The 12,308-nt window shown below is 46.6% G+C and overlaps 2 protein-coding genes across 5 annotated transcripts in view; one reads left to right on the top strand and one right to left on the bottom strand.

Annotated features, from left to right (window-relative positions):
- The window catches only part of LOC310697098 (beta-1,3-galactosyltransferase 1-like), a 125,984-nt gene that overhangs the window by 33,825 nt on the left and 79,851 nt on the right, over positions 1 to 12,308 (top strand). The gene's annotated exons all lie outside the window — the stretch shown is intronic.
- LOC310697094 (beta-1,3-galactosyltransferase 2-like) overlaps positions 1 to 12,308 on the bottom strand; it is an 83,082-nt gene that overhangs the window by 14,832 nt on the left and 55,942 nt on the right. Inside the window, exon 1 of one of the 3 annotated variants that reach the window (XM_083483406.1) lies at positions 9,656 to 9,787. The exons of the other annotated variants lie outside the window; for them this stretch is intronic. The gene's annotated coding sequence lies outside the window, so the exon portion shown is untranslated. Of the gene's footprint in view, positions 1 to 9,655; positions 9,788 to 12,308 lie in introns of those variants that run through there. 3 annotated transcript variants of the gene reach the window in all.

Raw genomic sequence — 12,308 nt, 5'->3', positions numbered from 1 at the left:
AGTCTGGGCTGGGAATCCTTGCACCTTGAGGCTCCAGAAAAGTGCACTCTTTCTCTTCTGACAGATGCTTGTGTTATAGGCAAAAAAACTGCCCCCTTTCCCTTATGGGGCATTCCAGAGCCTGTATAGAGTCCTTAAGCAGGTTCCCTACTGGTAGGAGAAAATAACACAGGCCAACCAGAGTATATTGAGAAGCAAAGCGGCTAGTAAGCCTAGTCTTTATTAAAGAAAATAAACTGTTGTAACAAGGTCCCCACTCACCACACGCAGGAGGGAGGAGAACTCTGAAACATGGTGTGCAAGTCCCTCTAAAAACTTTGAAATTGCCCACCCTGTAGCCCAGGATCACCCCCAAAACATTATATATACATCACAGAAGGAGGCGGTCTCCAAATAAATTTGGAAGTGTTGCTTCTCTCCTGCCTGCCGGGGTACTTGATAATAACTTACCTGAAACTGTTCTTAACCTGAAGCACCACTTTAGCATTCTGAAATGTAACAACCAAGCAGGTACATAGATATGTGGACCTCATGTCTGGAGCAGCACAGGAAGACATCCTGAAACCATTTTGACTCCCAAACTGACCAAATGTTTTCTCTGCAAGTAGGGAGGGGGTGAGGGAACCTTCCCATTGTCTCAGGAATTGGGTAATCACCATCTCAAAGGAATGGCCAGACTACTGGGAGAGGCAATCAGATAAGGCATTCTCAGATAAACTGACAGACAGGAAAAACAACAACATTCAAATTTCTGTTGTAGACCACCTTTTCTGTGATATAGAAGAAGAGAAGAAGAGTTTGGATTTGATATCCCGCCTTTCACTCCCTTTAAGGAGTTTCAAAGCGGCTAACATTCTCCTTTCCCTTCCTCCCCCACAACAAACACTCTGTGAGGTGAGTGGGGCTGAGAGACTTCAAAGAAGTGTGACCGGCCCAAGGTCACCCAGCAGGTGCATGTGGAGGAGCGGAGACACGAACCCGGTTCCCCAGATTACGTGTCTATCGCTCTTAACCACTACACCACACTGGCTCTCATAGGTATGATGTTTGTTGGGGGGTGGTCTTGGGTTAACACCCCTTCTGTGATGTATGTATGATGTATGGAGGGGTGGTCTTGAGCTCCAGGACAGGGAATTTAAAATGTCTATATAAGGGCGGGCACACCTTGATTCTGGGTCCTCCTCTTTTCCTGCATGTGAGGGGACCACCCTGTTGCAACAGTTCAATAAAGATCAGGCTTACTAGCTGTTTTGCTTCTCTGGTGGCCTCTGTTATTTTCTCCTACCGATGGAGAACCTATAAAGAACTCTATAAGGGCTCTTGTGCTTCCCATAAGGGCATAAGGGCAGATTTCGTTTACAACAATTCCTGGTAGGTAAGCTGTTAAATCCAGCTTACCAACTCATCAGCCGTCCTGGTTTTTTATTTGATCCTGGAATGTCGTGCTTTTCCTTAGGATGTCCCTATCTTCATCAAAGAAATATTGGAGGGTATGGAGTTATGCGACCCCCAAGCCAAGGAGATAAATAACTACAGTAGTACCTCAGGTTACATACGCTTCAGGTTACATGCGCTTCAGGTTACAGACTCTGCTAACCCAGAAATAGTACCTCGGGTTAAGAACTTTGCTTCAGGATGAGAACAGAAATCACGCAGCAGCAGTGCAAGGCCCCATTAGCTAAAGTGGTGCTTCAGGTTAAGAACAGTTTCAGGTTAAATACGGACCTCGGGAACGAATGAAGTACTTAACCTGAGGTACTGCTGTATACAGTACAACCTTTAGAAGACATTGGAAGGCAGCCCAGTATGAGGAAGTTTTTAAATGTTTGTTTTATTATGTTTTTATATATGCTGGAAGCTGCCCAGAGTGGCTGGGACAACCCAGTCAGATGGGCAGGGTATAAATAATAAAATGATTACAGTCATACCTCGGGTTAAATATGCTTCGAGTTGAGTGCGTTCGAGTTGCGCTCCTCGGCAACCCGGAAGTAACGGAGCGCGTTACTTCTGGGTTTTGCTGCTTACGCATGCGCAGACGCTCCAAATGAAGTCACGTGCATGCGCAGAAGTGGCGAAAAGCAACGCGCGCGTGCACAGACATGCTGTCGCTAGTTACATTTACCTCTAGATGCGAACGGGGCTCCGGAACGGATCCCATTCGTATCTAGAGGTACCACTGTATTATAGAATAGGATGTCACGTCTCTATTTTCAACGGAGAAATCTTGGAGGGTGTGCTAGTGAGAAAGCAGATTTGATCCTGGTATTGTTTCTTGATGTGGCTGCAGAGATTGTTTCGGGACTGGGGTGCGAGTTTAGAGCTTCTGACCCACAACCAGAGGGGAGGCCAAAGCAAAACAGATGAGGTCCAGGAAGATGCACCAGACCACAAGACGCACCTAGTTTTTGGAGGAGGAAAACAAGAAAAAAAATAATTCTGAATCTCAGAAGCCAGAACAGAAAGAGAGATCGCTGCGCAGTGAAAGCAGCAGTCCCTCTTGCTGTTCTGGCTTCTGGGATAGCTGCGCAGCCTGCATTCGCTCCATAAGACGCACACACATTTCCCCTTACTTTTTAGGAGGGAAAAAGTGAGTCTTATAGAGCAAAAAATACGGTAATTTACTAGGACCCAAAACAAGCCTCTAAACCAGCATTCCTCTGCAACACCCATCATCCCTAGCTAGCAGGACCAGTTGCCAGGGATTCATGGGAGTTGTAGTCCAAAAACAGCTGGAGACCCACGCTTTCTCTATGCTATGCATAATTTTTATAAACTGGTGGAAGGAGCAGGTCTACAGCTTGAGGGTACTTCTGAATTGGACCCTGTCATTCAGGAGCAAACACAATTGGTAAAACTTGGAATAAAAAGGAAGAAACCTTGCAAGAATTGACATCTTCACTGTGGTGATGCATCCAAGGCAGGAGAGATTTAGATTCCCCCTAGTTTTCATTTTCTGTTTGCTTTGCCAGAGCAAGAGAGCAAAATTTATTTTCCTTACAGTTACATGTTCCCAAATACTTTAGTTATCAAAGGGAAACGTTGAAGCTAGCTAAGCTGCAAATCAGATTTTGCTTCATTAGTCTAATTCTCCCCAAACTTCAGGCATCATTTCCTCTGGGTTAGACAATAAAAGCACAATTTCATGTGAGAACAAAGTGATCATCTGGACTTTAACCTTTTATATCAACACTCCAAAAGTTTACATTGTGTTTTATTGCTGCTGTTAAGGGTTCAGTGGAAAGAATAAATAATAGTGGATAGCCTTATTGATTTCTTTAATTTCTATACCGCTTTATATTTTTAATAAAAATCTCAAAGTGGTTTACAGCAGTGTTCCCCAACCCCCGGGCCGCGGGCCGGTGCTGGTCCGTGGATCAATCAGTACCGGGCCGCCCGAGGAACTTCAAATCATTTCACAGTGGCGGGTCGGAGTTAAACAATATATGCTCAAAGCCTTTGCAGATGATCTAGTGATGACATTACAGGAGCCGATATCTAGCACCAAGAGGGCTTTAGAAGTAATCCAGGACTTTGGTCAAGTGGCAGGTTTTAAGTTGAACAAAATGAAAACTAAGGTTTTGGAGAAAAATTTGACACCGATAGAGAGAGAGAGGTTTCAGAAGGAGACAGAATTAACACTAGTAAAGAAGGTTAAATATTTGGGGGTAAATATGACATCTTAAGAACGTGAATTTATTTAAAGACAATTATGAGAAATGTTGGTCAGAGGTGAAAAAGGATTTAGAAATTTGGACAAATTTGAAGCTTTCCTTGCTGGGTCGAATTGCTGTCATCAAGATGAATGTATTGCCGAGGATGTTATTTTTATTCCAATCACTACAAATCATTGATAAGATGGATTGTTTCAAGAAGTGGCAAAGAGACATATCCAGATTTGTCTGGCAGGGCAAAAAGCCCAGAATAAAATTTAAAATTCTAACAGATGTTAAAGACAGAGGGGGGGTTTGCCCTGCCAGACTTAAAACTTTATTATGAGTCAGCAGCTTTTTGCTGGCTGAAGGAATGGCTGCTTCTTGAGAACACAGATATGTTGGACCTTGAAGGGTATGAAAATGTATTTGGGTGGCATGCATATCTTTGGTATGGCAAGGTTAAAGCACATAAGGCATTTAGAAACCATATTGTCAGGAAATCACTGTTGAATGTCTGGATAAGGTATAAAGATTTTCTAGAGAGTAAAACACCAAGGTGGCTATCACCTATGGAAGCGAAAGCTTTGAAAAAACTGAACATGGAGGCTAAATGGCCAAAATACTGGGAAATTTTAGAACAGGAAGGTGACAAATTGAAATTGCAGAGTTATGACAAGCTTAAGGAGAAGGTGCGAGACTGGCTACATTATTTTCAAATAAGAGAGGTTTATAACTTGGACAAAAAAATTGGTTTCCAGGTGGAAAAATCAAAGTTAGAAACAGAATTGTTAGAACCCAATGTAAAGACACTTTCGAGAATGTATAATTTGCTGTTGAAATGGAATACTGAGGAAGAAACAGTAAAATCGGCAATGATAAAATGGGCACAAGATATAGGGCATAACATTATGTTCGCTGACTGGGAGAAGTTGTGGACCACCGGAATTAAATTTACGGCATGTAATGCCTTAAGAGAGAATATTATGAAAATGATGTATAGGTGGTACATGACCCCAGTCAAGCTGGCAAAGATATATAATTTGCCCGATAATAAATGTTGGAAGTGTAAAGAAATTGAAGGTACTTTCTTTCACCTTTGGTGGACGTGCCCAAGGATTAAGGCTTTCTGGGAAATGATATATAATGAACTGAAAAGGGTATTTAAATATACCTTCCTGAACCAACCAGAGGCTTTTCTCCTGGGCATAGTTGACCAATCGGTGTTAAAGAAGGATAGAACTTTCTTTATGTACGCTACAGCAGCAGCAGCAAGAATTCTTATAGCAAGACATTGGAAGACAGAAGATCTACCCACCGTGGAAGACTGGCAGATGCAATTAATTGACTACATGGAGATGGCGGAGATGACTGGCAGAATTCGAGACCAGGGAGAAGAGCAAGTGGAAGAAGATTGGGGGAAATTTAAAATCTATTTACAGAAACATTGTAAAATTTTTGAATGTTGATGACATTGTAATGAACTGTGGGGGTTCTAGCAATAAGATAAAATTTAAGATTAAACTAACAAATAGACAAACTAAGGGCTATGAATTTGCTGAACCAACTTTTAAAAGGGATACAAGAACGGGGGATGTGAGGAAGTCAGGAAAATATGTGAATTTAAGATATAAAATCAAGAAAGAGGGAATTTTTGTGTGTTTTTTTTATATGTGCTTTTTCTTTTTACTATTAGTTTTTCAATGTATGTGTGATGGGATGATTAGCTGCTTGTGCGTAAAATCGTGGTCCCTCAGAGTTTGTGCAACTCCACAAACCTCTGTGTGTGACAGAGCTCCTCAGACATGTCTGCCCTAGTCACTTGCAGATTCCGACAGTGGTTGTTTTCGGAAGCGCTTCCAGCATAGGAGCTCCTTAACGGAAACACGTCTTCTGGACTCACGACGTGACAGCTTCCGCCGAGGAAAGGGTCTCCCTATGGGAGCTTCTGACACCTCCCCACTGTTCTCGCTGGACGTGTCCCGGACCCCTCCCTCTTGCTCGCTTTCCCTCAGAGATCCTTCCCCTTCCCTGCTAGTTCCTGCTTTAGCTGCTGCGTCTCTCTCCGCATTCATGAGACCTTCCTCCAGAGACCCATCTCTCCCCCTGCTGGTCCCTGCTTTCGCTGCTGAGTCCCTCCCAGCCTCCAGGAGCCCTCTCCCCACCTGTTCCTCCGATGGCAGTTCCCTGACAGTATGCATTTTTGTATTTCTGTGTTCAATGTTTGTAGTGTTGTATTTTGTAGTATACATGTTGTGTTTTTATATTGTTCTTGTCTTTGTCTTTGTATTTTTCCTTTTATATTGTGCACTGTAAAAATTTAATAAAAAAATTTATCAATAAAAAAACAAAACAAATCATTTCACTGTGGCGGGCGGCCGAGGCGCAGAGCATTGCGCCCCCTCAATTCGCTATTGTTACACTGATGCTCCTCCTGGCCAATCAGGGAGCGGGTCCTCCTGCTTCCTGATTGGCCGAAAGGCAAACCTCACACCATTGGCCGAGGAGAAGGCGCCACGGGAGGACTGAGGACTCGAGGTCGGAGACGCGGGGACTGAAGAGAAGCTGCCGTGAGGTAAGTGCACAGAGGGGGGGACTCAGCACTATCAAACGGAAAGAGGAGCAGCAATGGTTTTATTAGAATGCCCTCTCATTCACCCAGGCCTATTGCACTTATTTAGGTCAACAACTCCTGGGTCGAATGTGTTTGTGCGGGTTCAGGCATAAGTGCACGGAGGGGGGGGGGTTCTCTGCTATTGAGGAGACTCAGCACTATGGCGCGATGATCTCTGTATTGAAAGGGGCATGCTGGCATCTCTGTATTGAAAGGGGAACGCTGGCATCTATGTGTTGAAAGGGGCATGCTGGCATCTCTGTATTGAAAGGGGCATGCTGGCATCTCTGTATTGAAAGGGGCATGCTGGCATCTCTGTATTGAAAGGGGGCACAGTCATCTTTTGTGATTTATATGTATATTTCACAGTTATTTTGATACACTGGTCATATATTTAAAACACTGATCACATTTTTGCGTTGATAGTTTTTTGATTTACATTCGGATTTAGGTGACATCTGGAGCTGAGCAGTTGCAAGCAGCAGTGGAGTGAAGAGAAAGAGAAGGTATCACGCTTCTAGCTCTTCTGTCTGTTCACCGGTACTCGTGTGTACCGACGTGTTATTGTGTCTGCTTTAACCCACAAATTAGCAAAAATGAGTATGAAACAGACATCGTTAGAAAGTTTCCTTGGGAAGGAAAAAAGGCCCAGTGAACAGACAGAAGAAGAGCCTTCAACATCAAAGAAACATGCAACTTTTAACAGACAATACCATGAGTCCTATTTGACATATGGATTTATCGGGACAGGTGATTCCGACGCATCAAAACCGCTCTGCATAGTTTGCGGCGAGAAGCTCTCTAATGAGGCAATGAAACCTTCAAAACTGCTTCGCCACTTGACCGCCAAGCACCCTGGCATAAAAGACAAGCTCCTGGAGTATTTTGAAAGAAAAAAATGGGAGCACGAAGCACAGAAGATATTTATGAGGGCCACCACATCAATAAAGGAGAATGCACTGAGAGCATCATATTTGGTGGCTAACCGCATTGCTAAGGCTAAAAAGCCATTTACTATTGGTGAAGAATTGATCTTGCCCTCCACTAAAGACATTTGCCGTGAACTTCTAGGAGAGGCTGCTGTGGAAAAGGTAGCACTTGTGCCTTTGTCAGCTAGCACTGTGACTAGGCGCATTGAGGAAATAGCCGAAGACATTGAGGCACAATTGTTGGAGAGGATTAATACATCACCGTGGTATGCACTCCAGGTTGACGAATCTACAGATATCGACAACAAGGCACTACTACTTGTTTATGTGCGATATCTATATCAGGAGGATGTGCATGAGGATTTGTTATGTGCACTATCTTTGCCAACCAACACCAGAAGCAGAACTGTTCAAGTCACTGGATGGTTATATATCAGAAAAACTGAAATGGTCCTTTTGTGTCAGCATATGCACAGATGGAGCTGCTGCCATGACCGGATGACTGCCTGGTTTAACTGCTCGGATTAAGGAGGTTGCACCTGAGAGTGAATCTACGCATTGTCTCATTCACAGGGAAATGCTTGCAAGCCGAAAAATGTCACCGGAATTTAACAGTGTATTGATGGATGTCGTTAAAGTTATTAACCACATCAAAGCACACGCACTTAACTCGCGCCTGTTTGAGCAGCTTTGTGAGGAGATGGACGCAGAGTACAGATGCCTTCTCTTATACACAGAAATAAGATGGTTATCCAGAGGAAAATTGCTAACCAGAGTATTTGAATTACGAGAGCCATTGCAAAGATTTCTCTCAGAAAAGAAGTCACCGCTGGCAGCACATTTCAGTGACAAGGTATGGGTCGCAAAACTGGCTTACCTGTGTGACATATTCAGCCTGCTCAATGAACTCAACCTGGGCCTTCAGGGGAAAATGACAACTGTTTTCAAGTTGTCAGACAAAGTAGCTGCATTTAAAGCCAAACTGGAGTTGTGGGGACGGCGCGTGAACAGAGGCATTTGGGACATGTTTCAGACATTAGCAGGGATTGTAGGGGAGACTGAGCTTGAACATTCATTCTGCCAGTTGGTGCACAATCACCCGTCTTTGCTTTTAAAAGAGTTTGAGCGCTACTTCCCCACCACAAAAGACCCACGAACTGGTAAGGAATGGATCCGCGACCCATTTGCCAACAAATCAGGCGAATCTAACATGTCAATGCAAGAAGAAGAACAACTGCTGGAGATTGCAAATGACGGTGGCCTTAAAACTACGTTCAAGACAACAACTCTGCCGATGTTCTGGATTAAAGTCATGGCGGAATACCCTGAGATTGCCACCACAGCACTTAAATCCCTATTGCCATTTCCGACAACCTATCTGTGTGAAGCGGGGTTTTCTGCAGTGGCAGCAACCAAAACAAAACAACGGAATAAACTGGACATAAGCAACACACTTCGGGTGTCATTGTCTCCTATTACCCCCAGATGGAACCGTCTCGTTGCAAAGAAACAAGCTCAGGGTTCTCACTGATTTGGCATTCTAGTGAGTTAAATAAAATAAATCACTTTATATTCATTTTTTGGTGTAGCTGTATTTTATTTTGAAGGCATGTTTAAATACAATTAAATTAAAATTATTAAACCAAAACAAGCGGGCCACGGAAAAATTATCAAACATTTACCGGTCCGCGGCGATAAAAAGGTTGGGGAGCACTGGTTTACAGCATATTAAATCAATAAAACAACAGCTGGGTGATGTTCCTCTGGCCTCATGAGGAGCCTCTTCAGTGGGGCTGGTGAGTGTGGGCCTCACCCCCTAGGCCAAGTAGAAAGGGCCTTGCAGGGAGTGACCTTCACGCCTCACAGCTGGGCAATTTTCCTCCGGCCACATGAAGGCAGCCCTCTTTAGGGAACTCTTTAATGATGGATGTTTTAATATACAGTGGGACCTCAGGTTAAGTACTTAATTCGTTCTGGAGGTTTGTACTTAACCTGAAACTGTTCTTAACCTGAAGCACCACTTTAGCCAATGGGGCCTCCTGCTGCTGCCGCGCCGCTGGAGCATGATTTCTGTTCTCATCCTGAAGCAAAGTTCTTAACCCAAGGTAATATTTCTGGGTTAGCGGAGTCTGTAACCTGAAGCATATGTAACCTGAAGGGTATGTAACCCGAGGTACCACTGTATTTATTATTATTATTATTATTATTATTATTATTAGCCTCTTCAGTATGGCTGGTGAGTATGGGCCCTGCCGCCTAGGCCAGGTGGAGAGGACCTTGTAGGGAGCGGCCTTCATGCCTCCCAGCCGGGCGATGTTCCTCCGTCCTCATCAAGGCAGCCCTCTTTAGGGAACTTTTTAATGACGGACGTTTTAATGTATTTTGAACCTTCTGTTGGAAGCCACTCAGAGTGGCTGGGGAAACCCAACCAGATGGGCGGGGTAGATATATATATAATTCACCTCTTCAGTAGGGCTGGTGGGTGTGGGCCTCACCCCCTAGGCCAGGTGGAAAGGGCCTTGTGGGGAGCAGCCTTCATGCCTCACAGCCGGGCGATGTTCCTCTGGCCTCATGAGGAGCTAGAACAGAGCAACAGCAGCTCACCCCATCATGTGCATTCAAACTACCAACCTTCTGACTGGCAAGCCCAAGAGGCCCAGTGGTTTAGACCACAGCGCAACGCACGTTCCTTTTCTAGACCTGATGGGAACCATCAGCCAGGATTGCCAGGCAAATGCCTTCTGTTGTCTCTATCCCAGAGAAGGTGCCTGCCTCAACTGTTCCTGCAACGTCCCAAAGATGGCTGTGGCATAGCTTCTCCTTGAAATACCCATGTGGACATCCATGAGCATATCTGTCACTGCACTTTTGTTTGAAGTGCTGCACCTCAGCAACCTAAACAGAGAAAGATGGAAACAGTTAAGTTGTGGGCGAACATAGCAGATGACACAGCGATTTCTCCAGAGCAGCTCTTTATTTGTAAGCTGGACAGAACTGAACAGCAAACAGCTCAGCCGGCCTGCTTTTATAGGCAGCCGGCTGTCAACAATGTAGCAACAAGAACCCAGGGTTTCCTGCCTAAAATAACTGACGTGGACCTGAGTGCAAACTACATACACAATACTCCTGGTGGCCAGGGTGAGAACTTCAATACATAACACCCCTCCCCACCGAGATAAGACGTTAGTTACAATTGTAATGGTTTCCTTATATACAGCACTATACGTAATGGTTCAATTAGGCACAAAAGCATATCGGTTACATTTCCCATACTTAGACCAACAGTGATACATGTCCAACAACATAGTCCTTTAAATAAGGTGGACGCTTGGAAACTCTGTCAGACCGCCGGGGACTGGTAGCCAAGTCCGGGGGGCCACACAATTCTTGCTGAGGCTGTGGTGCGACCCTAGGTGGAATTGAAACCAAATCCCCTGGATCCGCTGCTGTGGGTGGAGCCTCCGCAAGTGGAGTGGTCTGAGCCTGTGGTAAGTCTGGCAGACCCTCTGAAGTGGCCTGGTTCGGCTCCACGCTGGCAGTTTGCGAGGGAGGTGTAGGTGAAGCCTCGCCATCTGTAAGTGTCTCTTCCGGAGCCACGAGCGCAGTTGGGGGCACCACGGTAGTGTCCAAGTCCCCAACCCTGCGCCTAAGCTGGTCTATGTGCCGGCGCCACAAGCGTCCGTCTTCGAGTGCCACCTGGTACGAGCGAGGTCCAGTGACTCCCACTACTGTGGCTGGCACCCAAGGAATGTCCCCCACATAGTTCCGGGCAAAGACCTGGTTTCCTGGAACAAATGACCATGGCGTGTTGGCACAGCCTGGGGGTTCGGCCACGGCAAAGTCCGGGTGCAGCCGGTCGAGCGGTGACCTGAGGCGGCGGCCCATAAGCAGTTCAGCAGGACTCCACCCTGTGGCCGCATGAGGGGTGATGTGTTGCACGAACAGGTATTTGGTGACCCGCTCGTGCCAGTCTCCCCGGTCCAGGCGCGCCAGTGCCTCTTTTGCTGAGCGCACCATTATCTCCGCTTGCCCGTTGCTGGATGGATGAAATGGTGCTGTTAGGGCATCGCGGATACCCAGTCCCAACAGATACCCCTCAAAAGTGCCTGACGTGAACTGCGGTCCGTTGTCGGAGACAAGGACATCAGGACACCCATGCGTCGCAAACAGGACTCGCAGCACCCGGATGACGGCCTCGGTAGTGGTGGAGGGTATCAGGGCCACCTCCAGCCATTTGGAATAGGCGTCCACCACTACCATAAAGGTCCGGCCATGAAAGGGGCCAGCCAGATCGATGTGCACCCTCGACCAGGGTGTCTTTGGCGTCTCCCAGGTGTGTCCCTTAGCTGCCGGTGGTGCAGGCCTCAATTCTTGGCACGCTTGACAGGCGGACACCCAGGCAGTGATGGCATCGTCCATGTTAGGCCACCAGACGTAACACCGAGCCAACGCCTTCATTTTGACGATTCCCTGGTGGCCAACGTGCAGAGCCTCCAGGACGCGTTGACGGAGTGTTTGGGGAATCACGACACGGTCTCCCCACAGCAGACAGCCGCGATGAGCCGAGAGTTCATGTTGTCTGGTTGCGAACGGTTGGAACTCCGATGCAAAAGGCCCTTGTGGCCACCCCCCCCCTCCACACCCAGTTGAGCACACAGCTGATGGTGTGATCCTGGGCAGATGCGGAGGCCACAGGGGCAGCCGATACAGGCGCTGCCGGAAGATCCTCAATCAGGAGGAGCAATGAAGCTGGAGCCAGGTCTTCCACAAACGCTGGAAGAGGGCAACGGCTGAGGGCATCGGCATGGCCCATCGACTTCCCCAGGTGATGGACAAGCCGGTAGTGGTAGGCAGCCAGGAAAACAGTCCATCGCAGCATGCGCGGTGAGAGGACCGGTGGAGTTGGACGATCACCGGCGAGGAGGCCCAGGAGCGGCTTGTGGTCAGTGATGAGGTCAAAAGTCCTGCCATAGAGGTATTCATGGAACCTCTTCACTCCAGCCACAAGTGCCAGTGCCTCCTTGTCGAGCTGGCTGTAATTCCGTTCCGTCGGAGATAGCGTCCTGGAAAAGTAGGCGAGTGGTGCTTCTCTTCCGTCTGGAAAACGGTGACTAA

The sequence above is a fragment of the Podarcis liolepis genome (assembly GCF_965112155.1).
Source record: "Podarcis liolepis genome assembly, chromosome: 17".
Lineage (NCBI taxonomy): Eukaryota > Metazoa > Chordata > Lepidosauria > Squamata > Lacertidae > Podarcis > Podarcis liolepis.
Note: the sequence above shows the minus strand (reverse complement) of the source record. Positions and strands in the feature narration are given on the sequence as shown.